Raw genomic sequence first — 17,805 nt, forward strand, 5'->3', positions numbered from 1 at the left:
CCACAGTTGAAATGGCTGCAGCCAGACCTAGTGGAGGGAGATTTCTGCAGCATATTTGACAAGTACAGAATCACAGTATATGTAAAATAATTTACAAAGTGGTTGGAGGGAAGCTTCAGAATGGCAAAGATTTTTTTTTTTACAAATTATGGGAGCAGACTGCAGTTCCTCTTTAAGGATAAAAACAATCAACGGTCAATAAAAGTCCACTGTATGTGAAATACAGTGCAAAAGGTCCCAACGTTAACAATATCGAACTAAATCAATCAGAATAAGTGCTCTCCAAGTGAATGACACCAGTTTTTACACACTACTTATGAGATTGAGAGGTCTCAATAAACAGAGATCAATTGCACTCTGCTGTGATACAGCCATAATATCCCCAAAGGCAATTCAGGTTTGATATGACTCCACACAGATGAAAAGCCCAAAACATATAGAGGTTAAATGGGCCTCGTGGTGATCCAGCCACAATATCTCCAACAGCTACTTCAGCTGCTGCTTCAGGTCTGCTATGGCTCTATTCATAGGGCATATGAGGTAAAGACAGGAAAAAGGGCAAACCCCAAATCTTAAAATCATACAAATTTACTGCAGTAATCCACTTACATGAGGTAAATGGGAAAATTGCAGTAACAGAAACCAAGACAACTCATAAGCCTAGACTCTGCCCAAAAAAATTGTGGATTTCTGAAAATGGGGGCCACTGGGGTATGGTGTGACTTTAAAGGATATATTTTACACACCCTGTCCCAGAGATTCAAGGAATGTGAGAGGGAAGGACTAAGAATGGCCCTGCACTCTTTAGAGGGAATCCAGAGCAGAAGGTAAATAGGGAGCGAAGTACTAGCTTGGGCCTCTAATTTTAACCAATCGGGGTAAAGATTTGGTAGCCCCAAAACTTTCTAATATGGAGCAGAAGCGGTATGCTATAGACAGTTAGAGCCACTTGAGAAATTGTTTACCTCCATAAGTTTGCTTTAAAGGCTAAATTCACCTGTCTGGCAAAAAATATATAAATGCATTTATTTGTGGCTGCAATTGATGGGCACAGTGGCTGCGTTTGATGGGCACAGTGGCTGCGTTTGATGGGTACAGTGACTGCGTTTGATTGGCACAGAGCCTGCGTTTGATGGGACAGTGGCTGCGTTTGATGGGACAGTGGCTGCGTTTGATGGCACAGTGACTGCGTTTGATGGGCACAGTGAGACTGCAATTGATGTTTTTTTTTCTGAATTTTTCAGTTTGTTTGCCCCCCCAAAAATTTTGAGCACCAGCCGCCACTGGGCAGAAGGCTAATTGAACACATTAGATCTCCTAACTGATGTATTTAGCTGTTTGTATCATATTTGTTCTCTAACAAATTATACTTTCATTATGTGCAATAATATCTTGGTTATCAGATTATGAAGCCTTGTAAAATGGAAATATAGACATCATTGGAAAAGTTGGCTTTATTGGTGTGTTTGCCGAGCATCATAAAATACAATACATTCCCTGCTTACCCCTCAGAACCTTTGGTTGGTGATAATAATTCTGTAAACAAACTCTTCAAGAACCTGAAAAAGATGGCTACATCTGCAGTCCTGGAGCTCTCGCTTACCATCGAAATTATGAATGAATGCTAAGAATTGTTTATGAGAGCCAGTAACTCTAATATATCAGATTGGAATACTCTGCAAACAAATTACTTTGCAAACAGCTTTTTACTTTTCACCCATTTTGTTTTACTGTTGCATCTGCCTGTTTTGTAATATCTTTTCTATAAATACTTTCTTTCATCAGTTTTTTTTACATGAAAATCATATTTACAAAAAATAGGCTGAATTGCTGAATTCTGTAATTTAGAAATGAATGAATCTTTGCCTGTGTGAGTGCTAGCCCATTTTAAAACTCGGTTACATTCCTTTCTGGCCCTGGCATGGAATGTGACAGACATTTCTTAAAGGTCAGAATCCCAAGAGCAGATGCTGTGAATGGTGCATCTTTTCATTAAAACACGTGGTAGCAGCTACCGTTTGTGTGCCTCAGTCATGATCACTCTCAGTCTGCTTACATTGTTGACCTGCAAACTGGAAAATCTCTGCATCACACATCACAGATACCATTTTCTCAGATGGTCCCAGAATTTACACATCGATTAAACTACAAAATACATGCTGTTCGGGAATATCCATTTCAACGAATTGAAGCACAATGAGTGCATCTTCCATGTGTTTTACTTGCATATAAGATACTGTTCTATACAATGGTAGAGCAGGCACGTTTTTGATGAAACAGCAAAAACACTGCTTGTATGACCTTCAAAACCACACTTGATGAGAACGATATGGGCTGATAGAAAAAAACAAATGGATTCCCCCATCCACAAGCAAGGTTGATGGAGGAATACGCCCCAGTGTGCTAGTATATTCTGACAGCGGGGACCCCTTGGATGTTAGAATAAACTGATCAGCGCTGCAGCCACCGATTATTATTATTATTACAGGTACTTATATAGCAACATCAATTTACAAAGTGCTTTACATATATATTATACATTTACATCAATCCCTGCCCTCAAGGAGCTTACAATCGAAGGTCCCTAACTCACATTTATACATACACTAGGGCAGTGATGGCGAACCTTGGCACTCCAGATGTTTTGGAACTACATTTCCCATGATGCTCAACAACACTGCAGAGTGCAAGAGCATCATGGGAAATGTAGTTCAAAAACATGTGGAGTGCCAAGGTTCGCCATCACTTCCCCTAGGCCAATTTAGACAGGAGCCAATTAACCTACCAGCATGTCTTTGGAGTGTGGGAGGAAACCGGGGTACACAGAGGAAATGCAAACTCCGTGCAGGTAGTGCCATGGTTGAGATTTGAACTGGCGACTCTAGTGTTGCTAGGTAGAAGTGCTAACCACTTAGAACTGTGCTGCCCAAAAGAAACATTTTTCAACATATCATTCAACAAAAGTCGATTGTTAAATCAACCTCAGCTGCGCATGAATGGCCATAGATTGATCGAAATTCAGCCGGTCCCTGCTAAATCTACCAAATTTTGATCTATGGTCAGCTTGTGGGCGGTGCCTACTCGTCGTGTACATGGGACCTCCTCTCCCTTCAGGGAACATGCTCACTAATGCCCAGGACCAGGTTCATGTGAACTAAACATTAAGGTAGAACCCCAAATTAGAAGTGAGCCGTATACCCAATCCAGATGTAAAACCATGTGCCTTGTGACTGACACTGCCCCATACGCTGCACACCTTGTCTTCCAAAATGTAGCATTTAGAGGGGGACACCGCTGAGCTTGTGTTCCACTCCACCAGTGCAGTTTTCCTCTGCCACCTCACTCCCAGTGACAGAATGGGGGGGGGGGGGGTCCTGCCATGCACCAAGTGCAGACCTCATGCGTGCATTTAAAGCGGGGGTCCACCTATCTATCGTTTTTTTTTTTTTTTAGTTCATTCACAAACTTTTCTTCTCAGCATTACATACTCACATATTGTGTGTAATATGTCCGCCTGTGTCAGATTTTGTTGGAAAGAATAACTTATATTATTCACTGCAGGCGGTTTCCATCTTCATTGTGGGCATTTGAAGCCCACAAGCATTTATTTCCTGGATGTGGTGAATGCCGTGCTCCCAGCATTCACCGCTCGTTCCCGCACATGCTCAGTGGCATCCTGGAAAGCCTGAGACTAGCTCCCAGGAGTCTGGGAGAGGCTAGAAACACGCCTACTCCCACGGGAGGAGAACCAGGAAGTGCAAAGAAGAATAGAAAAATAAAAGGTAATTACTGCGATTTAAATTTTTTTAAACGGCATGTCAGCATCTAGGCAAGGAAGAGAATACATACAGATATTGTTCAAAATTTGGGTGGAACCCCGCTTTAACTAACTCGTTCAGCTCTCCCGTACCATGCGGCTAGGTCCATTGCGTCTCTGTACAGCATGTTTGGTCTCATTTGCCTCTGAGCGCTGACCCCCCCTCACTACTGGAGGACCTGTCAACCATGCCTGGTGCCACTCTTTGCTGTCTGGCTGCTATTACATTTCCACAAGTTCATGGTTACCTGTGGCAACTACATTCCTCCCATCTACTTCTCCGCTGAGTTAACCCTTCATGGTGGCCTTACATTCTTACGATTCACCCTGTATGTACTTTAAAGGCCCTATTCTTCTAATACGCCATGTACTTCCATGCACCCCTCTAAATAACTTCAGACCGGGCATGAAACAGTTGATAAAGCTTTACTGAACATGAACATACTGATAGGTACAGTCCAACAATATGTCGTGCTGCAACATTCTCTCCTAACTATCTACAAAAGGCTGCCCAGCCAGGCTTTCCCAGGTAAGAGTTCTTAAAGTCCATGATCCTGAAGAGTCCTAACGCAGGTGATCTCCCTTGAGGGTCCTGTAGATTATATTTTCTCCTTTTTCCTAGTCCTGCTTCCCATCCAGGCCACGGTAAAGAGCCTCTTGAACACACAGGGAGGAGAGCAGAGCCCAAAAAATGACCCAAAAACTGTAAAGCTATCTTTAACTCCTTCCTTTCTGAATAGCCTAGGAACTACTTAGCTAAACGACAACAACACTTGTAAGCAGGGCTTTTTTTCTCAAACAATAGATACTGGAACTTAACCACGGCCCAAAACCCCTCCCCCTACACACACCCTCCAAATCACATCAAATAGTGGGTGTGTTCAGTCAAATTTCATGAAAACAGTAGGAGGGTCTTAAAGGGGCATTAAATACCAGGATTGCATTACATACAGAGTGCAGAGCTGTCACTTGTAAACACAGAAACCAGACTTCTGTGTTTACAAGTGATTGTGGTGAGCAGGCACCAAAGGGTCTGAGCCAGAGGTGGTGGAACTGAGTTCCACCAAGTTCCCCCTGAAAAAAAGCCCTGCTTGTAAGGCTATAAGCACCTGCATACAAGTTTTAATTAGATGCAAAAAAGCAGGAAATGTTTTAACTCTGTTAAGACCTTTGATGATTCCCAGTTTCTTATTACTGTTAATCCCTTTGGTTTACTTAGTCTTGAGGGATAAGGTTAGGTGGTTATAACAGACCTAAATTCAGAAAGGATTTTAGGTTCCTCTTCCTTCCATGCAGCCTTCTTTCAATGGCATGGATAAAAGCAGGAATCATATGCTTAGTTCTATACCATATGCTTCTGCAGGTTTTAAAGGCCTCCTGATTCACTACTTCGTGCTTAGTGCTGCTTCATAAGGGACTGGAAATATGAGAAGCAGAGGTATTGTTTGGCAACCTAAAATGCTATAGCTGGCCACAGAAGGTGTGATTTTCTTCCGAGCAACCAGTCAGTGTTGATGAGAGAATCCCTCCCATGGAGCTAGTTATAGCCGCTGGCAATGATCGCATGAATAATTTGACAGGCTGGTTGTACCCAAGATCAAGCAACTTGTCCCTGCTGAACCAGCCAAGATTCATCCCCACCCTCTTGGAGTCAGTCTTGTAACTTGAAAAAAACACAGGTCCCCTTGGCTGTTTTCACCATCAGCAGTGGTTGGATCCTAAATGCTGCAGAGAGCATTCTCCTGTGACTCCGTGTTAAGGGGTGGAGCACTAATGAAGATTAGGTAAGTATATTGTTTAAATTTCAAGAGTTTAATTTGGGCTTTAAATGAAATTAAAGGTAACCCTCCCACTCCAGCCTGAGTGATTAAATACATACTTTCCTTCCCATTTTTAAGATTTTTTGTTGTGCAGCCCTAGCACAATACAGCTTTTGAGAAAACAAAATGTCGGGCTGGTTCCTCTTCGTACTGCACTCTCATAGAAGTGAATAGGGCCATGGCATGCATGCACAGTAAGAAGAGGACCTGGTAAGGACATCTTGTTTGAAACAGCTGTGCTGTGTCAGCCTGGGCCACACAGCAAAGATCACAAGAACAGAGCGGAAGAGAACCATTTTGCTAGGTGGATTGCACACAGGGGGGTGGGACGCTTGACTAAAATAACTTCACTAAAGGTGACCTCTGATCCCTTACTCTAACCTAACATAATGTCTAAACTTAGCTCAAACAAAAACACAAAGCCTTTGTTCTGTGTCCCAAACGCAGCTGAGCCAAATCCTCCCAGGTATAAGCACCAAGAAGTACAAATCTGCGCCCCAGAACTGCTACAGCAAAACCCATTCCCATTCTAAAGACCAGCATAAGCATTGTTAGTAGCCTACGAGCTCCTAATCCTTCTGTCATTGGAATACTCTACCAGAGCATATGCTGGCTGTTCTGTATTTTAGAGATTGGGGCTGTATGTTGCTTTTTTAAATAGTAGTTTAAAAAGAAAAAATAGTGATATACTGGTAATTATCAATGATTAATTATCAGCAAAGGAGGATATTAATGGGCTTCAGTTTATTCAAGATTTTTTTTAAAATATTCCCATAAATGACATTCACTTACTAAATCCTAATGCAAGTGAAAATATTGGCATTTCAAGGTTTAATATGTGTGGTTTTGTCTCTCCTCCTCCAATCTGCCTGTAACGTCACAGGACTGTCTTGATGTCTGCAACCCAGCTGTAGCATAATAGCATGTTGTTTCCAGAAGTTTTTTGTGCTATATTAAAAACTTCATTCTCTATCCTAGCAGGGGAGGGATTGGGTAGGAGGGAGGAGCCTGGTAATGGCTCTGTGCACGGCGTGAGGATCCTGAGAACCCTCTCCCTGCAGCTGAGAGGAATGATCGGCCTGATGAGAAGGTGTAGGTAGCTTCCCTCCCGCCCCCCCTGCTCATCACTCTCATCACTCTCTGAGCTGTCTTGCGGTGTAAGCCAGAGGAAGTTTGTACCTGCGTCTGCCTGCATCCCCCCCCCCCCACCCCTCCGTAGTCGGACGGGCTAGAAGGCTCATCGAGGATGGGGGGTTAGGAGAACTGGAAAACCGCGGAGATCGGAGCGCTTCGGAAGCGACGGCAGCAGGGAAAACGGTGCGCTGCTGGGGGCTGTTTCAAGTCCCCAGCGGTGTTGCCGGCCGCGGAGAGCGGAGGAACCAGCTGAAGTGCACCGGGGAATTTCGGAGGAGAGAGCCAGGAAGGTGGGTGAGCGGAGCAAGGAGCAGCGGCAGCGGACACTGAAGAGCTGAGAGCGGAGAACAGCTGCGACTTCAGCGGGCCAGACAGACCTGGGCAGATTGATAACATCAGAGACAGCACCTGAGCGTTCGCAGCATCAGAGAGCAGCAGGAAGCAGTAGTGAGCGTCCCTTTGTGTCCCAACTTCAACAACAACTAAAAGATAAAAACCGTATTTTTTTTTTTTTTTTTCCTCTTTTGGCTTTTTTCTATTGCAATTGTCTTGAAGTGAACAAGCAAAGGAAAAGTAATAGAACAAAAGAAAGGGAAAGGGAAAGAACACATTGAAATAAAATGGAATGAAAAGCGAAAGTAAATGAAAGTAAACGAAGCCGAAAGAGCTGAAAAAGTAGAATCAAGTGAGCTAAGAAAAATGATAAAAACAGGGGGGGGGAACAGGGGAGAAGAGAAGGAGAAGGTGAAAGAGAGACAAGCCAACGGAAGAGTTGTCTCCCAGCCCCCACCTGTTTGCTGCTGTTGCTGCTGCAGTATCTGCCTTTCTTGTGATTTTTTTTGTTTTTTTTTTTTTGTTTTTTTTTTTGTTTTTGTTTTTTGCAAATGGTACTAACTATAGGCTTGATAGTACTAACTATAGAATAAGAAGAAATTTCATAGTAACAAAAATGTGGAACATATAAGCTCATACTGGAACTATACTGCTGAATATATAAATCATCTTGCTGAATACTTGAATTAGATTACATTATATCGCTAAAACATTTGAATTATTTTGCTGAGCACCTGGGCCCTCATGCACACGGGCTGTTAGAAAAGCGCTGTGAAGACGCCGGTGTCTTTGCAGTGACTTTTTTTAACTTTTATCAGCTTTTTGCAGCGTTTTTGCAATAGCGTTTTTGAGCGTTTTTTTTTTTTTTTTCTTCAATGGATCAAAAACGCTGGAGGACGTTGGAGAATGATGTTTTTGGGCGTTTTTGAGCGTTTTTTAGCGTTGGAGCGTTTTTGCAGCTGGAAAACGTCTCTCAGAGCCCATTGGGCCTGGGTTTTTTTTTTTTTTTTTTTGCAGCTTAGGAACGCCTATGCCACTTGCAGCTCGGAGACGCCTAGGTGGGCATGAAGCCATAGACAGGCCTTTTTGAGCTGCAGAAAGGGCTTAGAAAAGCAGCTGTAGAGATGTCCGTGTGCATGGGTACTTAATACTATGGTTTAAACAATTGAACAGCACCAAGGAATGCTTAATGTACTTAAGGTAGTAACATAACTTCTGGGAAACGGAGACTACTCATATCTCATTAATTATCTCTATTATTGGATTGTGGGGAGGATGGTGGGTATGAGAACGGAACAAAAGAAATATTAGTAAAAATAAGTCAATTTAAGAAGGCTGGGAGATTTTTTCATCATTAAGAGACCCCAACCAAGGGGTATTCTGGAAGGCAGCTTCGAAGATCTTATAAATCCAGCCATAGAAACAAACATGAAGGGGAAAACAACAAGAAGTGCGGGAGCAATACCGAAATCACCTAGGACCAGCCTAGGCCTAAGTCCAGGCCCTATGAACAGGTATATACAGCAAGGAATCGGAGAAGGAGAGAAACAAGTGGGTTCAAAGGGCAGACAAATAGATACAAAAGAGAAGGACAACAAGGATAAAAAAGGCCAGTATAAAGTACAAACAGAAACCAGCCACCTCTCAGAACCCAGAATGGAGCCAGAAATGGGAGAGGAAGACAGAGGAAAGGAGGAAGGACAACAAGGGCCACAGTTGCCAACAAAACAGGATATGGAAAAAATGTTTGCGGCACTAGAGAATTCCCTAAAAGCAGAGATATCAACACTCCATAAAGACATGGGATATATGTTAAACAGAGTGGAAGAAGTAGAGATCAAAGTAGACCTACATCAAAAAAACATAAAGGAACTGGAAGAGGAAATAAAGAAACTAAAACGGGAACAACAGGAACAATCATATAAAATAGAAGAGCAAGAAAATAGAGATAAAAAGAAAAACTTGAGAATACGCGGGTTACCGGAAACAGAACAAGCAGAAAACCTAATAGAAAAAATGAACAATCTCTTCAACCAAATCTTGGGAAAGGATGCAACCAACATAATAGGAATAGAAAGTGTCTTTCGAGTAAAAAAACCTCAAAGGTTCTCAAGAAACACCTAGAGATGTAATAGTACGCTTCGAAAAATGGGAAGAAAAAAAACAGATCTGGATAAACCTAAAGAGGAAAACACAAATAGAGTTTGCGGAAGGTAAATTACAAATATTTCAAGATTTGTCTCAAGAAACGTTGAAAAGACGACGGACATTAAAACCACTATTAGGAATCCTCCGAGAGCAAGAAATTCAATACAACTGGGGTTTTCCAGCATGTCTAATAGCAAGGAAAAACGGAATAAGTGCGAGGCTAAGATATGTGGAGGAGATTCCGGACTTATGCAACAAACTAGAAATCCCCTCCCCAGAACTGGAAAAATATGCAAATAGACAGGAGCGAATAACGGCAGGAGATGACCTGCAATGGCAATTAAATTCAAGGAACAGACATCAAGATGTGGAATCTCGAGGAAATTAATAACTGAGAAAATACCACACATTAGTGCAAGGGGCCTTAGAGTGGAAAGGGGGGGGGGGCTGGGGTTGATGGGATGGGAAAAAAGGAAAGTGAAAGGATTGGTAAAACACAACAAAAATGCAGGGAGAGGAAGACAGGGACTCACAGAGTGGACAGGGGGTCGCCCTATTAGTGCTTAGGCGAGGGGGGAATAGGGTGTCTCACAGAGCTCCGCCTCACAATAAATGGGGGGGAGGGTCGGAGGACGGGCGGGGAAGAAAAGGCACAAGAATGGAAAACGTAAACAGCATAAAAATAATCTCCTATAATGTCCGAGGACTAAATTCCCCAGGGAAGAGAAACATCATTCTCCGAGAACTAGAAAAAAGTAAAGCAGAAATAATTTTCCTACAGGAGACGCATATAACCCAAAACTCAAATACCAAAATTTATTCAAGAAACATACCAACATGGTATCAAGGAGACTCGCCAATAAGAAGGGCCAAAGGAGTAGCCATCGGTTTAGGGAAAAATGTACGTTTTCTAATAGATCAAAGGAAAATAGATCCGGAGGGTCGATATCTTTTTATTACAGGAACTATACAAGGGGTAAAATATACATTGGCTAATGTCTATTGTCCTAATAAGAACCCTAAAAAATATTTGATAGATATCATTAAAATACTAATGGAATTCAAACAAGGAAAATTAATACTAGCCGGAGACTTCAACTTCAGCATGAATAACAAAATGGACAGCACCTCAATAGTAAGGGACAAAGAGGTAAAACAACTAAAGAAATTAAAAAGAACACTATATGAACAGCAACTAATAGATCCTTGGAGAATTCAGCACCCCAGCACAAAGGACTACACATTCTACTCAACAGTACACAAAAGTTACTCCAGATTGGATTACATCATGGTCGAACATAGAAACTTGGAAGAAATAGAAGAAACAAAAATAGGTATAATAACCGCCTCAGATCACAGCCCAGTAACGTTGAGAATGAAAATAAAAGAAGTCTTTGAAAGGGGTCCATGGAGAATCAACAAAACTTTATTAGAAGACAGCGAGACCGAAAAAAGTATCATAGAAGAAATTAAAAGATATTTTGAGGAAAACGATACACCAGAGGTATCGAAAGCAACTATATGGGAGGCGCATAAATCTGTTATTAGGGGCAAATTAATAGCCATAGGGGCAAGAAAAAAAACAGGAAAGGAAAACAAACATGCAACAAATAATTAAAGAAATTTATGAATTGGAACGAAAACACAAAAATCAAGTAAACAACAAAATCTTCGGCCTATTATCTCAAAAGAGAGAGCAATTAAAAGACTGGATGGAACAAGAAGAAAGGAAGGAGTACAACAGAGTAGTACAAGAAAAATACAAATGGGGTAACAAACCAGGAAAATACCTAGCAAATTTGGTAAAAAAAAAGTCTTTGAATTACATTGAGAAGATCAAAAATGAAAAAGAAGTGGTAAATAAAACTACAGATATAGCGATAACATTTCAAAAATACTTCAGCTCCCTATATGCAATAAAAGGACAGGAAAGTTGGAAAGAAGCGAATACAAGAACAAAGAGGATACAAGAATATCTAAAAAAAGCAAATTTACCAAAAATAAAAATAGACCAACTAGAAGAATTGGAAAAAAATATTACGCAAGAAGAGGTAAAACTGGCATTAAAGGAAACTCCCGTAGGAAAAAGTCCAGGACCAGACGGGTTCACGGTCAAATACTATAAAAAATTTGAAGAACAGCTGACTCCAAAACTATTAGAATATATGAATTCCTTAGGGGAAGATGAAGAAATAAGAAGTGAATCGCTACTAGCTCATATTACAATACTACCAAAAGAAGGGAAAGACAAAGTTAACTGCTCAAGCTACAGGCCAATAGCCCTATTGAACGCTGATAAGAAGCTGTACTCTAAGATCCTGGCCAGTAGGATAAAAAAACTAATCCCACAGTGGATCAACCCGGACCAGAGAGGGGCGGGACAACAGCCTAAAATCATTACTGATGTTGCACAAGAAGGTGCAGAATGAGACCCCAGTTCTATTCCTGTCATTGGATGCAGAAAAAGCATTCGACAGGGTAGACTGGGGTTTCATGATGGATACATTGCGGCACTTGGGTATCGGGACAAAAATGATGAAGTGGATAACAAATTTGTATAATGGCCCGACAGCAGTCGTAAAAGTAAACGGTAGACTTTCTCCAAAAATTAAGATGCAGAACGGAACACGGCAAGGCTGTCCACTGTCTCCACTATTATACGTATTGGCTTTAGAACCATTATTAGCAACACTCCGCAATAACAAAGAGGTAGAAGGAGCGAGACTAGGAGGAAAAGAGCATAAGATCGCAGCTTACGCGGACGACATCTTGATGTACGTATCCAATTCAAGAGTGTCACTCCCAAACATATTGAAAGAAATAAAAAAATACGGAGAACTGTCAAACTTCAAAATTAATCCAATAAAAACGGAAATATTAAACATAGGACTAGAGAAAAAGGAAGTTCAGTTTTTACAAAAAGAATTCCCATTTACGTGGGTAAAAGAACTAAATTACCTTGGAATTAAAATAACTCCTAGAGTGGAAAAAATTTACCAGGCAAATTTTATCCCATTGATCAATGAGGTCAAAGAAGAAATGAAAAAGTTAAGAATACAGCCACTTTCATGGATTGGAAGAATAAATATTCAAGATGATGATACTACCCAAAATAAATTACAGATTACAGATGTTACCAGTAAAGATCCCGCAGAGCTTTTTTAAAATAATTAAAACAATTTTGTTAAAATACATATGGTTTAATAAAAAACCAAGAATCAAATACACGCTGATTACAAGGAAAAAGGAGCACGGAGGTCTGGCCGCTCCAGATATAAGTAGGTACTATAAAGCCATAGTTTTAACACGAATGTTAGAGTGGACAAATGAGAAAAACGAAAAAAAATGGGTGGAAATGGAAAACATAATAAGCGGAGTCACATTACATAAGAATATTTGGATTCCACGGAAATATAGAACATTGGACACTGACACACACGAAATAACAAAAAATGTATTTAAAATTTGGCACACCATTCACTTAAAGAATGAATGGAAATATAATTCACCACTATTAGCACTCACAGGATCGAATTTCTTCACCCCTGGGAAGGAAATATTTGGAATTCAAGGAATACGTAACCCACAATTGAAAGATATCACTAGAAATGGCAAAATAAGAACACGAGTAGAAATAGAGGAAAGGAATGGATGGAAGATGAATGAATGGAATTATAATCAACTAAGGCACTTAGTAAGCACAATACCACACCCACTGAGAGACGAAACGAAATTAACTGCACTGGAAAAGCTATGTAGCAATGAAATACCATTGAAAAACGGAACATCAAAAATTTATAGTACACTGACAGATTTGGAAGCACAAGAAAGACCAGAATACATAAATCAATGGGAAAAAGAAATGAATATAAAAATAGATAACCAAAAAGTGGAAAAAATGATAGAAATGGGATATAATAAGGCCTGGGACATGAAGACTATTGAAATGAATTATAAACTAGTATCAAGATGGTATATGACCCCAGTAAGAATACACAGATTTCATCAAGACAAAACCTCTTTGTGTTGGAGAAAATGTGGCCAAATAGCAACGATCATACACATATGGTGGGAATGCCCAATAATAATGGAGTACTGGAAGGAAGTGTTAAATAACATAAACGAAATAACTGAAGAAGAAATAGAACAAAACATCTGGACTTGCCTCTTCCATATCTATAATAAACCTAAGAAACAATATAGAAAATCAATAGTACCTAACCTCCTGAATGCGGCCAAGGCCTTAATTTCCAAGAATTGGCTAAAAAGTGGAAAACCAGACATTAGAAACTGGCTAAAGGAAATAGATTATCACTACAAAATGGAAGGAGGAGAGAAAAGGGATAATAGTAGATGGGAAAGTTGGAAAAAATACAAAGTCTCAGACATTTATTTAGATAAGATAAAAGAAAGAATAGGTGCAGAGCCAAGTGGATAAATAAATAACATAAAGGAACGGACCAAACACAGGGGAGGGGGAGGGGGGTGGGGGGAAATAAGAGGGACTGAGAGAGAATAAGATAATAGTGGGTTCATATTTATAGGAGGCGTTTTGTCGTCGATTTTTAAAATTATTAAATAATATCCTAGAAGGGAAAAACAATAAAGATGTGACGGAAACAATCCACAATGATGTGAAAAATGAGAAGAGATAAAGTTTGACATATAAAGTTGAAATAATGTCTCTCAGAAAAATTTTCGCTGAAGTGGGAAAAAAAAAAAAGAAGAAAAAGGGAAAAAAGGAAAAAAAAAGGATCAAGCAACTTGTCCCTGCTGAACCAGCCAAGATTCATCCCCACCCTCTTGGAGTCAGTCTTGTAACTTGAAAAAAACACAGGTCCCCTTGGCTGTTTTCACCATCAGCAGTGGTTGGATCCTAAATGCTGCAGAGAGCATTCTCCTGTGACTCCGTGTTAAGGGGTGGAGCACTAATGAAGATTAGGTAAGTATATTGTTTACATTTCAAGAGTTTAATTTGGGCTTTAAATGAAATTAAAGGTAACCCTCCCACTCCAGCCTGAGTGATTAAATACATACTTTCCTTCCCATTTTTAAGATTTTTTGTTATGCAGCCCTAGCACAATACAGCTTTTGAGAAAACAAAATGTCGGGCTGGTTCCTCTTCGTACTGCACTCTCATAGAAGTGAATAGGGCCATGGCATGCATGCACAGTAATGCCCCGTACACACGATCGGATTTTCCGATGGACAATGTCCGATCGGAGCGTGTTGTCGGAAATTCTGACCGTGTGTGGGCTCCATCGGACATTTTCCGTCGGATTTTCCAACACACAAAGTTGGAGAGCAGGAGATAAAATTTTCCGACAACAAAATCCGTTGTCGGAAATTCCGATCGTGTGTACACAAATCCGACGGACAAAGTGCCACGCATGCTCAGAATAAATAAAGAGATGAAAGCTATTGGCCACTGCCCCGTTTATAGTCCCGACGTACGTGTTTTACGTCACCACGTTTAGAACGATCGGATTTTCCGACAACTTTGTGTGACCGTGTGTATGCCAGACAAGTTTGAGCCAACATCCGTCGGAAAAAATCCTAGGATTTTGTTGTCGAATGTCCGAACAAAGTCCGACCGTGTGTACGGGGCATAAGAAGAGGACCTGGTAAGGACATCTTGTTTGAAACAGCTGTGCTGTGTCAGCCTGGGCCACACAGCAAAGATCACAAGAACAGAGCGGAAGAGAACCATTTTGCTAGGTGGATTGCACACAGGGGGGTGGGACGCTTGACTAAAAGAACTTCACTAAAGGTGACCTCTGATCCCTTACTCTAACCTAACATAATGTCTAAACTTAGCTCAAACAAAAACACAAAGCCTTTGTTCTGTGTCCCAAACGCAGCTGAGCCAAATCCTCCCAGGTATAAGCACCAAGAAGTACAAATCTGCGCCCCAGAACTGCTACAGCAAAACCCATTCCCATTCTAAAGACCAGTATAAGCATTGTTAGTAGCCTACGAGCTCCTAATCCTTCTGTCATTGGAATACTCTACCAGAGCATATGCTGGCTGTTCTGTATTTTAGAGATTGGGGCTGTATGTTGCTTTTTTAAATAGTAGTTTAAAAAGAAAAAATAGTGATATACTGGTAATTATCAATGATTAATTATCAGCAAAGGAGGATATTAATGGGCTTCAGTTTATTCAAGATTTTTTTTAAAATATTCCCATAAATGACATTCACTTACTAAATCCTAATGCAAGTGAAAATATTGGCATTTCAAGGTTTAATATGTGTGGTTTTGTCTCTCCTCCTCCAATCTGCCTGTAACGTCACAGGACTGTCTTGATGTCTGCAACCCAGCTGTAGCATAATAGCATGTTGTTTCCAGAAGTTTTTTGTGCTATATTAAAAACTTCATTCTCTATCCTAGCAAACCACTGATGTGCATGGATGTTTCACTGTATATAAAAGAACCTAAATCTGACCATACACCACCAAATTCCCAAATGATCACAGTCTCCCTCAACCCCATCATGCTCATGATGAGATATATACATCCACTATGCAGTGCCTGTCATGTGATCTCCTGATAATTTTATTCCTATGTTTGCTGTACCAGTAAAACAATTTAAATGAAGGTCTCCTATCCTATTAAAATCAATCTCACGATATGACATTTAATAATACCCTGGCCACCTTAATGTTAACTGTATTATAAATCTATTTCAAAGGAAAATACTTTTGTAAGATACCTCTGGTGGATTTGGTTGTCCTCTAAATTCCTGGACCTTACACTAACAACTACAAATAAAATGGAGCCCATGAGTCACAGAACAGCAGCTTCCGTCTGAGGTTTCTAACATGGGTATGTAAAGAGTATCTTTATATAAAGATGTCATCTAAAATAGGCAACTCAGCTTTAGGCATAGCAGACCTACTGTAGCAGAACCTGGACCTCAGGTGGTGGCCTGGTGAAGGTGTGTTGGCTGTCCTGGCTTTACGGAGAGACCACACACCTTGTGACCTGCAACCCTTGTGATTTTTGGGCCCAGGTGTTCAACGTAACCCCTGAGAGACCAGGCCTGTGACCAATGGAATCGGAGAAGTCCCCCCTAAACAAATGAGTGTGTTTCCTGACATGGCCTATAGGCTAGGGAGTGTGAAGCACTGGCAATCGTGCTGGAATTTAGACCTTCCATCACTAGAATCCAAATATACCAGGATTCCATATATTTGGATTCCATCACTAGAATCCAAATATACCAGGCCCCAGGCTGGGAAATGGCTCAACAAAATGCCACTAGGAGACACCACAATTGTGGCGTAGTCAGCAGGATAGGCTACCAATCAGTAAAAGACATCATAGATTCTGTGAGAGAGGGCAGTGTGTTGCTGGATGCCTCTGGAACTGGAATCCTCTAGGAAGTGGGAAGTACAGAGGAGAAGCATCTTGCTCAAAAGGAGAAAGAGTGGTGTATGCCTCCAGGGAGATCGAGAATGGGCAGTGTTCTGTACAGTACCACAAAAGATATAGCACAAGAATAGGAGTTGGATGAAACTAAAGGTGCTTCAAGGTGTTCCCCGAAGGTGTTCCCCAAAGAAGCATTTTACCATGCTGGAGGAACTGAAGTTCTGTTGTCCAGAGTAGCTCCAGGTAACATTTGAAACGACCCCATGGGTGCACTGTGACAATTCCTGTTCCAGATACCACCAGAACAAAGAGAACCCCAGGATCTACAATGGTCTGGAATGCAAGAAAGTTGATGGTGGTGAGTAGAAACGTATACAATGAACAGACAGCAGTGTCAGAGGCAGTGCCTGGACTTCTATCAAAATCAATTCAACTGGGTAACAGATACTCAATGAAAGGCTAAGGAGACCTTCCCTCCATTGCTGAGAGTAGAGACTTCCCAGATGGTCAAGCTGAATCTATAACTGGATTGGGCCAAAGTTAGACAAAAAGTCTGCTCTATCGACCCATTTTAGCTGACTTACCAGAAGGTTTTGGCCCTCATCTCTTTCTTCCATGCCAGGAGCGGCAGGATTAGAACTGTCAACGATGTGCCATGCACCAGATTCTTACTTGCCCCTAGGAGAAGGATGTCAATGAAGACTCACCTGATATGCTCTACTGCAACACTTTTTTGTCTCATTAAGTATAACTTGAATTTGGCCGTAAGTTCCCATACCATATGTCCCAGAGATGTTTTTAATTTAATTGGCTTTAAAAGTATTGCTTCAGAGTGTTCAGCTTGGGATGTCTCATACTAAAAGACCTCCAGCAGAGGATGTGGTTCTCTTAGTTACCCAGGCAAACCCTAGTACTGGACATTTGATCAGATTTCTGGTCCTCGCTTTTACATTTTATGCTATATTTAGCAAAGAGATGTTTAAGCCTGTTAGTTGAATGGTGTGAATGTACATTTATCTATGAATATGATATGTTGACTGTGCTGTCTAATTACAGTAGGTCCTGGGTGTGTGAGCTGGCTTAACAACCTGCAGATGGGAGCGCCACTATCAGACCTAGGCGTGTTATGCATTAAAGTGCATGCACAACACGCTGTAAAACAGCATTGCAGTGAACAGCA

At 41.0% G+C, this 17,805-nt stretch overlaps 1 protein-coding gene across 2 annotated transcripts in view; it reads right to left on the minus strand.

The window, feature by feature from the left end:
• The window catches only part of ANXA6 (annexin A6), a 139,319-nt gene that overhangs the window by 87,568 nt on the left and 33,946 nt on the right, over positions 1-17,805 (minus strand). The window lies entirely within an intron of this gene.

The sequence above is a fragment of the Aquarana catesbeiana genome, linkage group LG03 (assembly GCF_042186555.1).
Source record: "Aquarana catesbeiana isolate 2022-GZ linkage group LG03, ASM4218655v1, whole genome shotgun sequence".
NCBI classification, from domain to species: domain Eukaryota; kingdom Metazoa; phylum Chordata; class Amphibia; order Anura; family Ranidae; genus Aquarana; species Aquarana catesbeiana.